Below are 15,372 nucleotides of genomic sequence, written 5' to 3'. Positions count from 1 at the left end.
TGTTGTTGATGAGTGGCTTTCGCTTTGCATAGTAGAGTTTTAACTTACTATGCAAAGCGACCAACTGTAGTTACTGACAGTGGTTTTATGAAGTGTTCCTGAGCACATGTGGTGATATCCTTTACACACCAATGTCGGTTTTTGATGCAGTACCGCCTGAGGGATCAAAGGTCTGTAATATCATCGCTTACGTGCAGTGATTTCTCCAGATTCTCTGAACCTTTTGATGATTTTACGGACCGTAGATGGTAAAATCCCTAAATTCTTTGCAATAGCTCGTTGAGAAATGTTCTAAAACTATTCAACAATTTGCTTACAGATTGGTGACCCTTGCCTCGTCCTTGTTTGTGAATTACTTAACATTTCATGGTAGCCGCTTTTATACCCAATCATGGCACCCACCTGTTCCCAATTAGCCTGCACACCTGTAGGATGTTCCAAATAAGTGTTTGATGAGCATTCCTCAACTTAATTAGTATTTATTGCCACCTTTCTCAATTTCTTTGTCACGTGTTGCTGTCTGCAAATTCTAAAGTTAATGATTATTTGCAAAAAAAAAAAATGTTTATCAGTTTTAACATCAAATATGTTTTCTTTTTAGCATATTCAACTGAATATGGGTTGAAAATGATTTGCAAGTCATTGTATTCTGTTTATATTTACATCTAACACAATTTCCCAACTCATATGGAAACAGAGTTTGTAAGTGTATTGAGTCTTATTGTGCGTTGTGTAGTTTTTTAAATAAAAGACACTCCACCATTCCGTTGTTTCATTATTTATTGGCAAACTGTGTTGGAAACACGAAACACATACACAGGTCTCTACTTTGTGGCAAACTAATATCTGCTCCTTCTCATCCAAGTGTCGGAAAGAAGAGAAAATAAACAACATTCATTCATATAAAAATAATAATTTTAATTACCATATTTCCTTGACTTGCCGCAGGGCATATAGTACGCGCCTGCCTTGAATTACCGCCTGGTCAAACTTGTGACGTCACGAATGACACTTCCCCTGTCATCATTTTCAAAATGGAGGAGGCTGATTTCAATACATGTAATTATAAATCTCATAAAGGGAAGAAGATTAAGAGCTATTCAGTATGATTTAAGGTCCAAGCTTACATCACACTAAAATGTTTACTGCATACTTTCGGTAAGTGCCAGAGTGAGAAGAGGTTTTAAAATAATTAGCGCATGCTTACTTTTACCGCATGCCTTTGGTAAGCGCAGGAGTGAGAAGAGGTTTAAAATAATTAGCGCCCCGGCGGCAACTCAAGGAAATACGGTACATTAACAAAAACGTTTTATCACAAAAAAAATAAAAAATTATTATACACAAATCCACATATGTGTTGGAAACACGAAACACATACACAGGTCTCTACTTTCTGGCGGACTGATATCTGCTCCTGTGTGGTGTAAATACCATGCGTAACTTCGACCAAACAATTCAAACAGTCGACGCTCTATTCCTTTATTAACAAAATTGTGCATTAAAAAAAAAAATTCAAACAACACATCACTTATACCCACAACATTAATGTTTTAACTTTTATAGTACTAGGAACGTTAAGAAATGATATTTACACTAAGAAACACGGAGCAGAGAAAAACTATTACCTTTTCATTCAAAGGTCCGAAAGAACAGGAAATAAACAACAGAAAAAAACACAAAGTCACTTCCTGCACTGGACATCCGGTTCTTCAAAAAAAAAACAATACTTGAAAATAAAACATAACACCCTGTTTTGTTCATAATATAGCGTAACAACATCACACTATTACATAGGGTATTCAGAGATTTTGTTTTTTTGGTGGTGCTAGAAACATTTCCGGGTACCTGCGGATCACTGGTGAAGTTTTTGCTGTGGGTGATCTGGGTTCTGGTGATGGCAACTCAGCAGCCCTTGAGTCTGGTTAAGTGATGAGAGTGGTTTGTGTCTGACTCACTGATGGTCCTGGTGATGGAACTGAAACAGCACTGTCCAGGTGTACTGATGGCACATTTTCTGCAACTGGTGGAGACGCGATAACTGCCAGTCTCTCCATGTTTTCTTGCCATGGTAACTTGTGATCCACATGCACTGTGCGCTCTCTCTCTCCCTCTTGGATCAGGTAAGTGACAGTTCCCAGTCTTTTCAGTATTTTTCGTCTGAATCCATTTTTCCACTCCGCCCTTGAAATTTCTGCGATTCACGCGTCCCGTTTGTATGTTCCTGTCTTTTTGTTTGATTTGAACGAATAAATAATTCTCCTAAATGCCGGAGTTCCGGGTGCATCGTTGGGAACATCCGACCACTACGTAACGCTATTCTTTGTTTTGTTTCAAGCTAGTTTAGTGAGTAGCTTAGCTAATAGCTTGCCTACTCCTGCTAGTGTTGTCTCTGTGTGTAACAGCATGGTTTAGTTAGCCTCGTGCTACAGTCTTCAAGTGATAATAATACTTGTAGGAAATGTAGTTACTTTGCCGCCATGGAGGATTATGGACTTAAGGGAGTAGCTCCACACGATGTTTGGAGATCCATTTAGCTGCTAGCCGCCTCTGTGGCAACTATTGCTTTCAGTTTATATACTGAGCATAGAAAATAAGATTTGATGTTTAAAAAAATGGACGGTTCTGGTAAAGACCCGGTTCTTACTGATGCTCAATGGTCAACTCTATTGATGGGTATTTTGGCTCACTCCTCCTGAAACTGCTGCAGCAGTCAGCTTTGATGGGCTTCTTTAGACTGCATGTCTCAGCTCTTTACACAGATTGGATTTATATCAATTTGATTTAAATCAGTGCTTACTGTATAGAAGGCCACTTCAGAATAGCCCATTCATTCACCCTTTGCCATTCTTTAGTGCCTTGGGTTGAGTGAGACTGAGACAAAGTTTTCTGACATTAGGAAAACTTTCCGCTCCAGGAAGCCATGATCCGACTTGAAATACCATTGTATATAGTAGGGGTGTAACGGTACGTGTATTTGTATTGAACCGTTTCGGTACGGGAGTATCGGTTTGGTACGAGGGTGTATTGAACGAGTTCGTAAACTAAAGTCTTAACAAGCTGCTCTGCTTTCTGCCTCTGTCCGAGCAGTGAGCACCCAGCATTGTCCCGTCCACACAACCATCTGATTGGTTACATACAAAGCCAATCAGTAGTGCGTATTCAGAAAGCATGGAGTCAGTGCTCCGGCGTCGAGATGAGCAGATATGTGTTTAGCAGGTGAGCAGCGGACATCGTACACTCCCCAAATTATAAAAAACACTTCCCAGTCGCAACTATTACAAACATTACTATGAGCCCGTTGACCTTCTAGAAACTTAAACTGCAGCTCAGCTCGCTCATAGTTGAGGTGAGGGCTAATTAGCTTTTAGCGTTACGTTAGCTCATTTTGCTGTGTGTGTGTGTGTGTGTATGTGTGTGTGCGTGCGTGTGTGTGTGTGCGCGTGCGTGCGTGTGTGTGTGTGTATAATAAAAGTCAACTACAGGCTTCCCAAATGCTTAATAAATTAAGCATGATGAGTTGACTTGAAACTGTTTAATGTTGCACTTTTTATATGTAGAAGAAAAGTTTTGTCATTTTATTTAATTAAAGCAACAACTTGAGGCAGTTTAATGTGGATTAACGTGGGCAGAATTATTATAGTGTTCCCAATGTTAAAAGGATAAAGCCAATGTTTACAAATTTGGTAAATAAATAACCAAAAAAATTATATTTTGTTGTTTTCTTACTGTACCGAAAATGAACCGAACCGTGACCTCTAAACCGAGGTACGTACCGAACCGAAAAATTTTTGTACCGTTACACCCCTAGTATATAGAGATGTACGATAATGGCTTTTTTGCTGATATCCAAGATTCCGATATTGTCCAACAGATTCCGATATCAACCGATACCGATATATACAGTACTGGAATTAACACATCGTTATGCCTAAATTTCCTGTGATGCCCCGCTGGATGCATTAAACCAGTGGTTCTCAAATGGGGGTACGCGTACCCCTGGGGGTACTTGAAGGTATCCCAACGGGTATGTGATATTTTTATTTGTATTTTCTAAAAATAGCAACAATTCAAAAAAATCCTTTATAAATATATTTATTGAATAATACTTCAACAAAATATGAATGTAAGTACATAAACTGTGAAAAGAAATTCAACTATGCAATATTCAGTGTTGACAGCTTTTTGTGGACATGTTCCATAAATATTGATGTTAAATATTTCTCTTTTTGTGAAGAAATGTTTAGAATTAAGATCATGAATCCAGATTGATCTCTATTACAATCCCCAAAGAGGGCACTTTAAGTTGATGATTACTTCTGTGTAGAAATCTTTATTTATAATTGAACCACTTGTTTATTTTTCAACAAGTTTTTAGTAATTTTTATATCTTTTTTTCCAAATAGTTCAAGAAAGACCACTAAAAATGAGCTATATTTTGCACTGTTACACATTTTATTAAATTAGAAACTGATGACATAGTGCTGTATTTTACTTCTTTATCTCTTTTTTTCAATCAAATTGCTTTGCTATGTTTAGAGGGTACTTGAATTAAAAAAAATTTCACAGGTGGTAAATCACTGAAAAAAGGTTGAGAACCACTGCATTAAACAATGTAACAAGGTTGTCCAAAATAAGAGAACAACTTCAACTCAAGTTATGGAAAAAAGTGCCAACATGGCACTGCCATGTTTATTATTGAAGTCACAAAGTGCATTATTTTTTTTTCAACATGCCTCAAAACAGCAGCTTGGAATTCGGGACATACTCTCCCTGAGATAATCCTGATACCTACTACAATTATAGGAAATACTATACTTTGACTTTCACAAAGTGCATCATTATTATTTTTATTAAACATGCCTCAAAACAGCTACAAAAACAATGAAGGCACATAGCTTCAGTCCAGAGTATACTAGAGTAATAAAGTAAACAATAACATAGTCCTCCTTTAATGCAAGACTGCGTGGTATACTGTTTAACAGGAAATTATAAACTGGGCTCAATCTGCCCTGCTCTAACGTATTTGTATGAGTAACACAAATGTGCTGCAAGCTAGTGGTGAGTGCTTGATGTGGCCTTGCAGTCAGCCAGAGCTTCTGAAATGCTGCGTTGGGATAAGGCACCTGACCACAACGTGGACTTTCGCCTTGGGTGGTTTTTGCTGTATTTTTGCTTTTTCTCGGCGGTTGTCTTTAAGCAACAACTGTGTGGTACTTCTTATTTTTGGTGTTTGCTTTTCATCCATCTTCCGCTTGTATTAATTGTATATCTCCTTATGATTCTTGAAGAGGTGGGAGATCAAATTTCTCATATTAAAGGAAGACGTTCTTCGTTCCTCCTCGCATTACTTTTTGCAGTCTTTGCAAATTGCCAGTTTTTTTGTCCGTCAGAGACACTTAAAATAATCCCAAACCATAGACATGGTGTTGTTGGTGAGTCACCGAGCGAGCTGGCTTGTTAGCCACGGCTAGAGCACCGGCAACAACACACTCTTGTTGTTATGCTATGCTTGCGGCGGTTTGATGAGGTAATCAAGCGTCGCCAGTAAACCTCTCATGCTGCAGTCGTCAACTCCTGAGTTGTGTGCGGGGGGGTGGGCCGCTAACTACTTCTCCCTAAGTCCGTGTTTTACCGGATATATACCGCTCTGTACAGCGGCGTTTTAAAAAGTCATTAATTTACTTTTTGAAACCGATACCGATAATTTCAGATATTACATTTTAAAGCATTTATCGGCCGATATTATCGGACATCTATAATTGTATACCTTTGAAATACCAACCTGCACAGATTAAAATCATCCTGTGGGTGATGAGAGAATAAAGCATCCTTAGAACATAACCAGATTTGGTGTATTCTTATCTTGTTACGCTTATTTTTTTAATAATGAACATATAGATATGTGACTTGACAAACATCTTAAGATTTCTCTTCCAAAAGCTCTGTTGCTTGTTTTTGGAATATTGGCCAAATTTCTTTTGTCAAAAATGACAAACTTTCTTTCACAGAAGGGTGCCAACAATTTTATTCTACACATATGCAAATCATTACAACGTTTGGTTTTAAGGAAATAAGAAGAAGACTTTTTGACCTCATCGGCATTTAAAGGGTCTGAAATTACATTTTACGGTACCTGCTGTTTAATGTGCAAGCCTAAGAGGGTAATTAGCTAAACAGCCTCTGAACTGACATTAGCACACCAATTTTCCTCTTGAATGTCTGGTGCCTTATCAGCAAGATAAGTTGCTGGACAAGAATTTAGTTGTATAATGTCTGCATTTCAAGATTTGTCTGGCTTTTCCTTTGCAAAATAAAAAGTCAAGTATTTTATGATGCCATTGTTGATGTGAAGCAAGCATTTGCAACAATGTTGTGCACCAGAAAGTTATTATGAATTTGAAGTGCAATGTGGCAATTATTTAATGTAATCTACTTTTATCACAAAATATTAGCATTTCTGAAATTTATTTATAGCACTTTTTATGTATGCATTGTGATTTCGTTTCGAGGAAATAATCTACACTTCCATGTTTAGATACCAGTTCAATGCATTAACAACAAAATATGTGAATTGCTACCATCATGCTTTGATCGGCAAAGATACTAGGTGATATTTTTCATACACGATTAAATGTTTCTGATATTCTGTAAATCACATATTGTACAAATTATTTAGATTAGATCAGATTAGATAGTACTTAATGTATTCCTTCAGGAAAATACAAATTTTCAGCACAATCCCATTCAAGATCAGACAAACATTACAGGGAGACAGAACAGGATCGCTGACGGGTCTGCCGGCTTCCAGCACCCCTTACAACAAAGATGAGATACAGGTAAACAAGGGGGGGGAAATGGGAGAAAAAATAGAAGATTCAAATAAAATAAAATAACCTAAAAAAATTGGTCTAAGCTTGGCCCTGGAGAGGGGGTCCAGACTGAGGCCAAGAGGAAAAAAAAACAACAACAACTCATCGCCATAGTACACATACCTCTCACATGTGTGTAAGAGGGAAACATCAAACATCAAAGAACACACAGCTACTTCTACATACAGCTATGAATAAAAACTAAAAGAAACATATTCCATGCTACCGTCCACTGAGGTGGAGGGAGCATGGCCAGAGACAGGAGCAGACCCAACAAAGCAACCAAGAGAGCCATAGTTGTAGTAATAATTTATTTTGCACATGTTAATAACAAAGCAAATTAAAAATTAATGCAACAAATGAAATAATCTTGATATCATTACCGTAAAGTACGGAAATAGAAACACATATTTCACAATGAAAACATTAAAAAAATAAAAACAATACATAATAGGTAGGTTTTTTCATATGCAAAAAGGAGTGAGAAGAAGATAAACTTATTTACTCCCATCCTTTACTTTATAAATCAAATAACTAGCTTTCTTATCATTATTACATACAATGAAAAATGTACAGGTCTTAATAAAATGTATTATCAATCTTTTACTCACTTTACACGTATTTTGCTTAGTTTGTACTGTGTGTAGTTCCGCAAGATCTTTCAATTCAATAGTTTTGAATGTAAAAAAAAATGTATTTGTGTGATCCCTATATCCTGCGTTACTAATTACTCTTATTGCTTTCTTCTGCAGGATGATGAGTGGATATAGTGTGCTAATGTGATTATTGCCCCAAACTTCTGCACAGTAGTTCAAGGTAATGGCATTCATATCTCTGCTTGACAATGTTTTAACCTTCTCTGCCTATTTATTAATAAAATGTAATATTCTGCGATTGCGGACTCTCAATCAGAACAGGTTATACAAAAATATACCATAGCGATGGTAATATTGTGTAGTGAACTGTAATTACCCGATGTGGGCTGCAGAGGGCAGTGGCAGGCATGCCTGCAGTATTAAACCTCGCCTCACTGGCAGCGAAGAATTATACAAGTTTGTTCTATGAGTCTTCATCCTTCGTATCGCTGCTGCCATTACAATACACTTAATTTCATTCTGCTAGAAAACATTTATTAAAGGGGAACATTATCACAATTTCTGAAGGGTTAAAACCAATAAAAAAGAGTTCCTAGTGGCTTATTTTATTTTTCGAAGTTTTTCTTAGATTTCACCCATCAGGCAATATCCCGAAAAACGTCTTCAACGTGCCTGATTTTAACCGTCGCTATATCCACCCGTCCATTATCCTGTGACGTCACAGCGTGATCACACATAAACAAACATGGCGGATAGCACAGAAAGGTACAGCGATATTAGCTCGGATTCAGACTCGGATTTCAGCAGCGTTAGCGATTCAACAGATTACGCATGTATTGAAACGGATGGTTGCAGTGTGGAGGCAGGTAGTGAAAACAAATTGAAGAGAAAACTGAAGCTATTGAGCCATATCACGACAGACAGCGGCACTGGAGGAAGCGAGGACGAATTTGGCGATCGCCTTCTAACCAACGATTGGTATGTGTTTGTTTGGCATTAAATGTGGGTGGAGGGAAAGGCTGGATGCAAATATAGCTAGAAATGAGGCATAATGATGCAATATGTACATACAGCTAGTCTAAATAGCATGTTAGCATCGATTAGCTTGCAGTCATGCCCTGACCAAATATGTCTGATTAGCGCACTCCACATAAGTCAATAACATCAACACAACTTAATTTTGTGCATTCATGCACAACCTTATAAGTTTGGTGGACAAAATGAGACAGAAAAAGAAGTGGCATAAATCGTATCCAGGGGGTTTACAACGCTCGGCTGCGGGAAGAGACTGCCGTCGTCCCTGAATAGCTCGTACTCGGGCAGATTCAGTGGTTGGTCTATTTTCCGATATTGCAGATTTTGTTGACTTTATCGTCGGAAATGCAACTGTTTTGAGTGTCGCAGGATATCCACAAGGCATGATGTCTCCAAGGTACGGGAAAACTGTCGAAAAAACGGAAAATAACAGAGATGATTTGACTTGGTGAGTGTAATAAGATCGAGCAAATGGCGGATTGCTTCATGTTGTGACATCATGGGTGAAAGGTCGTCGGTCGACAGGCTATCAATTGAAAGGTGTTTAAATCGCCAAATTCACCCTTTTAGAGTTTGGAAATCAGACTTTCTCTCTACCATCTTTCTTTCTGCTGAGCTTGTATTCCATCGTACTAAAGAAGTTCGAGTAACAATCGACATTTTATGTTTTCAATGCACTTATAGGTAATCCACACACGGACGTGACTTTTCCTCACTCCAAGTAGCAATGCACGCTCAGCGTTCTCTCTAATGATGTCGTCACATGGCGAGTTAAGGTCAAATTGTCTTGCCCTCTCCAGAGAACGACTTGCCACTGCTTTGGACCTGAGATTTCTATAAGGTCCCCTTTTATTTTTCCAGTTCTGTTGGCTTTTTCCTGCCTGGGGCTCAACAGTAACTGGACGCCATTACACATTTCCCCAATCTACAGAACGAGCCAAGGGTCAAAAATGTTAATCGCGCGTTAAAAAATATTAGCTCTGTTAAAGAAACTTATAGTTAATGGGTTACTTTTGGCAGCCCTAAGATATATATATATACTGTATATATATATGATATATATATATATATATATATATATATATATATATATATATATATATATATATATATATATATATATATAAATAGAGATTCAACGCGATTCTCGATTCAAAAACGATATTTTTCCGATTCCAAAACGATTCTGTATTCATTCAATATATAGGATTTCAGCAGGATCTACCCCAGTCTGCTGACATGCTAGCAGAGTAGTAGATTTTTTTTTAAAAAGCTTTTATAATAGTAAAGGACAATGTTTTATCAACTGATTGCAATATTTGTAAATTTGTTTTAACTATTAAACTAACCAAATACATAACTTATTTTATCTTTGTGAAAACATTGGACACAGTGTGTTGTCAAGCTTATGAGATGCGATGCAAGTGTAAGCCACTGTGACACTACTGTTCTTTTATTTTAATTTGTATAAATGTCAAATGATAATGTCAATGAGGATTTTTTAATCACTGCAATGCTGAAATTATAACCAATATTAATACTGTTATTGATAATATTAATTTTTGCTTCACTGCTTTTGGTTTGTTTTGTGTCTTGTTTGTGTCTCCTCTCAATTGCTCTGTTAAATGCAGTTCTGAGTGTTGCTGGGCCAGGTTTGGTTTTGGAATTTGATTGCATTGTTATGGTATTGCTGTGTATTTTTTGTTGGATTGATAATTTTTTTTTTCTAAAAGATAAAAAAAAATTAAAAAAATTATTTAAAAAAAAAAAGAAAATTGATCCTGAATCGCACAACGTGAAAATCACGATTCGTATTCGATTCGATTATTTCCCACACCCCTAATATATATATATATATATATATATATATATATAAAGACAATATACATGAGAACTGCTGTGGCCTGTTAAGAGTCCCTACATGGCGAGCAGGCATCCCTTATTTAAGTGTTTTAAATAAAAAACTGTTAATATTATTTATATAACTTTTGGTCTGTCTTGTGTGGTCGACATGCTTCATATCTATGGCTGATACTGTGTGGTTATCATTGTCTCTCCTGGCTTATTAACCTACTTGCTATTCCTCTTCTGAGCCGGGTTACTCTCTACTGCATTGTGGTTCCTATTAGTATTTTGTTGAAATGCACAAAGTATTTACTATTTTCGTGTTTCTGTACTTCACATTCAAGGTAGCTTAGCGCTGTGGCTAGCATAGTTTATACTCTCCTCCTAAGTGATTAGTTTTGGATGATACCACAAATTGAAGTTAAAGTTAAAGTACCAATGATTGTCACACGCACACTAGGTGTGGTGAAATGTGTCCTTTGCATTTGACCCATCCCCTTGATCACCCCCTGGAAAGTGAGGGGAGCAGTGGGCAGCAGCGGTGCCGCACCCGGGAATCATTTAATGGGATTTAACCCCCAATTCCAACCCTTGATGCTGAGTGCCAAGCAGGGAGGCAATGGGTCCCATTTTTTTATAGTCTTTGGTATGACTCGGCTGGGGTTTGAACTCCCTACCTACCGATCTCAGGGTGGACACTCTAACCACTATGCCACTGAGTAGGTATCTGAGTAGATATTTGGGTATCAATCCGATACCAAGTCGTTACAGGATCATACATTGATCATATTCAAAGTCCTCATTTATCCAGGGAAATATTTCCTCAGTTTATAAACATATTATGAGTGGAAAAAGAAAAATTAAAGAAGATGTTGTGATTCCCAAAAAATATCCTGTGTTTGTTATCATTACAATGGATGTTAGGTGTAGATCAACCAATGGCATTTGTTAAAAATTTGACGCCAGTGAGCTACGGTGTGTACATAGTTGCCAACACTCCCGATTTACCTGAGAAAATCCCGAATTTCAGTGGCCCTCCCGAAAATCTCCTGGGGCAACAGTTCTCCCGAATTTCTCCCGATTTAAACCTGGACAAAAATATTGGGGGCGTGCCTTAAAGGCACTGCCTTTAGCGTCCTCAACAACCTGTCGTCACGTCCGCTTTTCCTCCATTCAAACAGCGTGCCGGCCCAGTCACATAATATATGCAGCTTTTATCAAGTGAATGCAAGTCATACTTGATCAACAGCTATACAGGTCACACTAAGGGTGGCCATAAAAACAACTTTAACACTGTTACAAATATGTGCCACACTGGGAACCCACACCAAACAAGAAAGACAAACACATTTTGGGAGAACATCTGCACCGTAACACAACACAAACACAATAGAACAAATACTCAGAACCCCTTGCAGCACTAACTGTTCCGGGACGCTACAATATACAACGCCCGCTACCACCAATCCCCACCCAGGTGTTGTGCTGGTGCATGTACAGTAAATGGCAGTATTGTCCTGTTTAAGAGTGTCACATGCTGTTTACAACAGACAAAGTGGCTTACAGTAGAGTGGTAGACGTAAACGTGACTGCTGTTGTTGTGTGTTGTTTCTGCGCTGAAAGGACGTTAATGAAACCGCCTAACAATAAACCCACATAAGAAACCAAGAACTCGCCCTCAATCATTCTACAGTTATAACGTCATTGGGCAGACACACTCTCAGACACGTCACTCAGGTCCTCAATGAGCTGGAGGGGGCGTGGCCTCCAGCTCCGCCTGAATTTCGGGAGATTTTCGGGAGAAAATTTGTCCCGGGAGGTTTTCGGAGAGGCGCTGAATTTTGGGGGTCTCCCGGAAAATCCGGGATGGTTGGCAAGTATGTTGTAAGTACTCCGTGATTTTGTGCTGCTGAACGTAGACCAACAATCACACCACGTGACAACGACAGAAGGGAGGGAGACCTGTTCTTTTTAGAGGCGGTATAGTACCGAATAGGCTTCATTAGTATCGCTGTGCTATATTAATACCGGTATACCGTACAACCCTACCTAGAACTAACGTTTGGAGAACATTAGCATTAAGCCACATTTTAGAACCGCCTCTATTACTGTATTTACCATACGTATATAATCAATGTTTGAACATGTGTCATTAGATTCACGAATCGCCTACCTTCTAATCGTGATGCATCAAAGAATTGTTCACTTTTTCCTGCTTTACAAACTTGAAAATCCCCAAATTCCGGGTACTGGAAGTTGCTAACTTGTGTGCCTTCAATCACACAGTCCAGTAGATACTAACACCCCAGGTCCCTGTGTTAAGGGGGGATGCTAAAACAACATGCTGCTTGGGCAGCACATAAACAAGGCAGGCTTGGGAGCAAAGCTTCTGGAGAAAGCAAGCACAGCAGTGCTATTGTTATCACACGGGGGGAGATTAGTGTTGATGGCTGTACGCGAGCTCGCAGGCTTGGCTGGTGTTCTGTGTCGGATGCTAACCCGGCCCACCCCTGCTGTCACTGGTGCCATGTCGCAATTAGCCAGAATAGCTACGGGCATGATTGCCTGCCCTGGTGGCAAATACACTCAACCCTTCTCCAATCACACAGATATCACCACCCTAGAGATCGTTTTCAGCATGATGAACACCACACCTGATTTTACTTTTTAATAATATTCTTTGCCAAAATCTAGAATTGCAACCTTCAATGGTCCCCATTTAGCAACATTTCTTAAGAACACATTTAGTTCTTAGGCCCACTTACGAAGTTTTTAAGGAGATTTTTGTATTCACCAATGTTTTCTTGTCTGGGATTTGTTCATAGGTAAGAACAGAGCACTCTGAGTGTGGCCTATTTGTTCTTAAGTGTGACAAGTTTATTTGATTATACCTTATATACCATATTTTTCGGATTATAAATCGCTTCGGAGTATACGTCGCACCGACCGAAAATGCATAATAAAGAAGGAAAAAAACATATATACGTCGCACTAGAGTGTAAGTCGCATTTTTGGGGGAAATTTATTTGATATAATCCAACACCAAGAATAGACATCTGAAAGGCAATTTAAAATAAATAAAGAATAGTGAACAAAACAGGCTGAATAAGTGTACGTTATATGTTGCATAAATAACCAACGGAGAACGTGCCTGGTATGTTGACGTAACATATTATGGTAAAACTCATACAAATAACTATAATATATAGAACATGCTATACGTTTACCAAACAATATGTCACTTCTATTTGATAAATCCCATGAAATGTTCATCCTCGATGTCGCTTCTAAACAACTCTGCCAACTCCAAAGGTATGTGACGCTTCCTCTTGTCGTTTTCTGCTGCATATTTCACTACGTCCAGCTTGTAATCTGCACTACATGATTTCTTTTTCGGTGCCATTTTTGTTCAGCCCTTCTCAGTTTTTATAAGTTACCGTCAACGTTGAAATGATCCATTTTAATAGCTACGACAGTAGCATATAGCAGTTAGCATCCCATGACCTTGTTACGCCAAATTTCTTCCCCCCTACCAAAACCTTCCCCCCCATTTACTGCCGGGGTCATGATTAATACAGACGTTTTGTTAACGCTATATTATGAAAATATAACGCTATATTATAAAAACACAGACGTTTTGTTAACGCTATATTATGAAAAAAAAAAAAAAACAATTTACAAACACAAGCTATGGGATGACGCATTTACATCCGGGGTCACGTTTCCTCTTATGTCATCCCATAGCTTGTGTTTGTAAATTGTTTTTAAAATTTTTTTTTAATATAGCGTTAACAAAACGTCTGTATTTTTATAATATAGTGTTATATTTTTATAATATAGTGTTATATTTTTATAATATAGCGTTAACAAAACGTCTGTGTTTTTATAATATAGTGTTATATTTTTATAATATAGTGTTATATTTTTATAATATAGTGTTAACCAAACGTCGTATTAATCATGACCCCGGAAGTAAATGGGGGTGGGGGGAGGTTTTTGTAGGGAGAAGAAATTTGTCGTGACAACCCACAATGCACTTCTGCCATGACCCTCCTCCGCCGAATTCTTATTGGTTGGCGTGTGTGTGACGATTGCTGACATTTTCTTCGTCTCTTCCGCGAATGAGATAAATAATGTTATTTAATATTTTACGGTAATGTGAACTATGAAAAAAACTGTGATTTATAATCCAAAAAATACGATAGATAGATAGATAGATAGATAGATAGATAGATAGATAGATAGATAGATAGATAGATAGATAGATAGATAGATAGATAGATAGATAGCAAAATGAACGGGACAAGAAGTAGAAAATGGATGGATGGAGCCATATAGAGCCACACACGCACACACACACACGCACACACACACACACACACACACACACACACACACACACACACACACACACACACACACACACGCACACACACACACACACACACACACACACACACGCGCACGGCAAGATGGCTTGATGCCGCAAATCGTGCCCTGGAGAGGGAGCGCATATTTCACGACCATGTACGAAGTGACAAATATTTATTTGAATGCTTTAAGCTACCGAGGACTGTCCCCGCCTTTCTTAAACTTACATTTTGACATTATGTATTTCCCCAGTGGGATAATACGAATTTCTCTTCTGTAATCTGCTTGTGTTTTCTCCGTGTGTTTGATGTTCGGCTTTTGCTTCGGAATTGTTCCCTTATATATGGGGAATTAAGGGCGTTTACCTATGCAAATTACGGAATTAAGGGTATTTACATATGCATATTGGGGAAATAAGGGCGTGTTTGTATGCAAAATTATGATGGACACGCACGCGCTAACCGTTTGGCATTCAGAAACTTAAGAACAGCAGGTGGGAACAATTTGGTCGTTTAAGAACACGTCATGAATTTGAATGGACTCCTCCTAGGAAATCACTTAGGAAGAAAGAAAAGAGGAAACGTTAGAAACTTATTGTTGAATGGGGCCCATGGTTCTTTGCTCTAAATTATGTGGCCAGCAAGTTCACGAAAGCA

The 15,372-nt window shown here is 38.2% G+C and overlaps 1 protein-coding gene across 3 annotated transcripts in view; it reads left to right on the top strand.

Moving 5' to 3' along the window:
- The window catches only part of LOC133563441 (leucine-rich repeat-containing protein 4C-like), a 215,464-nt gene that overhangs the window by 69,213 nt on the left and 130,879 nt on the right, over positions 1-15,372 (top strand). Inside the window, exon 2 of one of the 3 annotated variants that reach the window (XM_061917564.1) lies at positions 7,622-7,685. The exons of 1 other annotated variant lie outside the window; for it this stretch is intronic. The gene's annotated coding sequence lies outside the window, so the exon portion shown is untranslated. Of the gene's footprint in view, positions 1-7,542; positions 7,686-15,372 lie in introns of those variants that run through there. One more of the 3 variants, XM_061917566.1, reaches the window with a different exon arrangement.

The sequence above is a fragment of the Nerophis ophidion genome, linkage group LG12 (assembly GCF_033978795.1).
Source record: "Nerophis ophidion isolate RoL-2023_Sa linkage group LG12, RoL_Noph_v1.0, whole genome shotgun sequence".
In the NCBI taxonomy this organism is placed as follows: domain Eukaryota; kingdom Metazoa; phylum Chordata; class Actinopteri; order Syngnathiformes; family Syngnathidae; genus Nerophis; species Nerophis ophidion.
The sequence above is the reverse complement of the archived record's forward strand: the minus strand, read 5'-3'. Positions and strand labels throughout refer to the sequence as shown.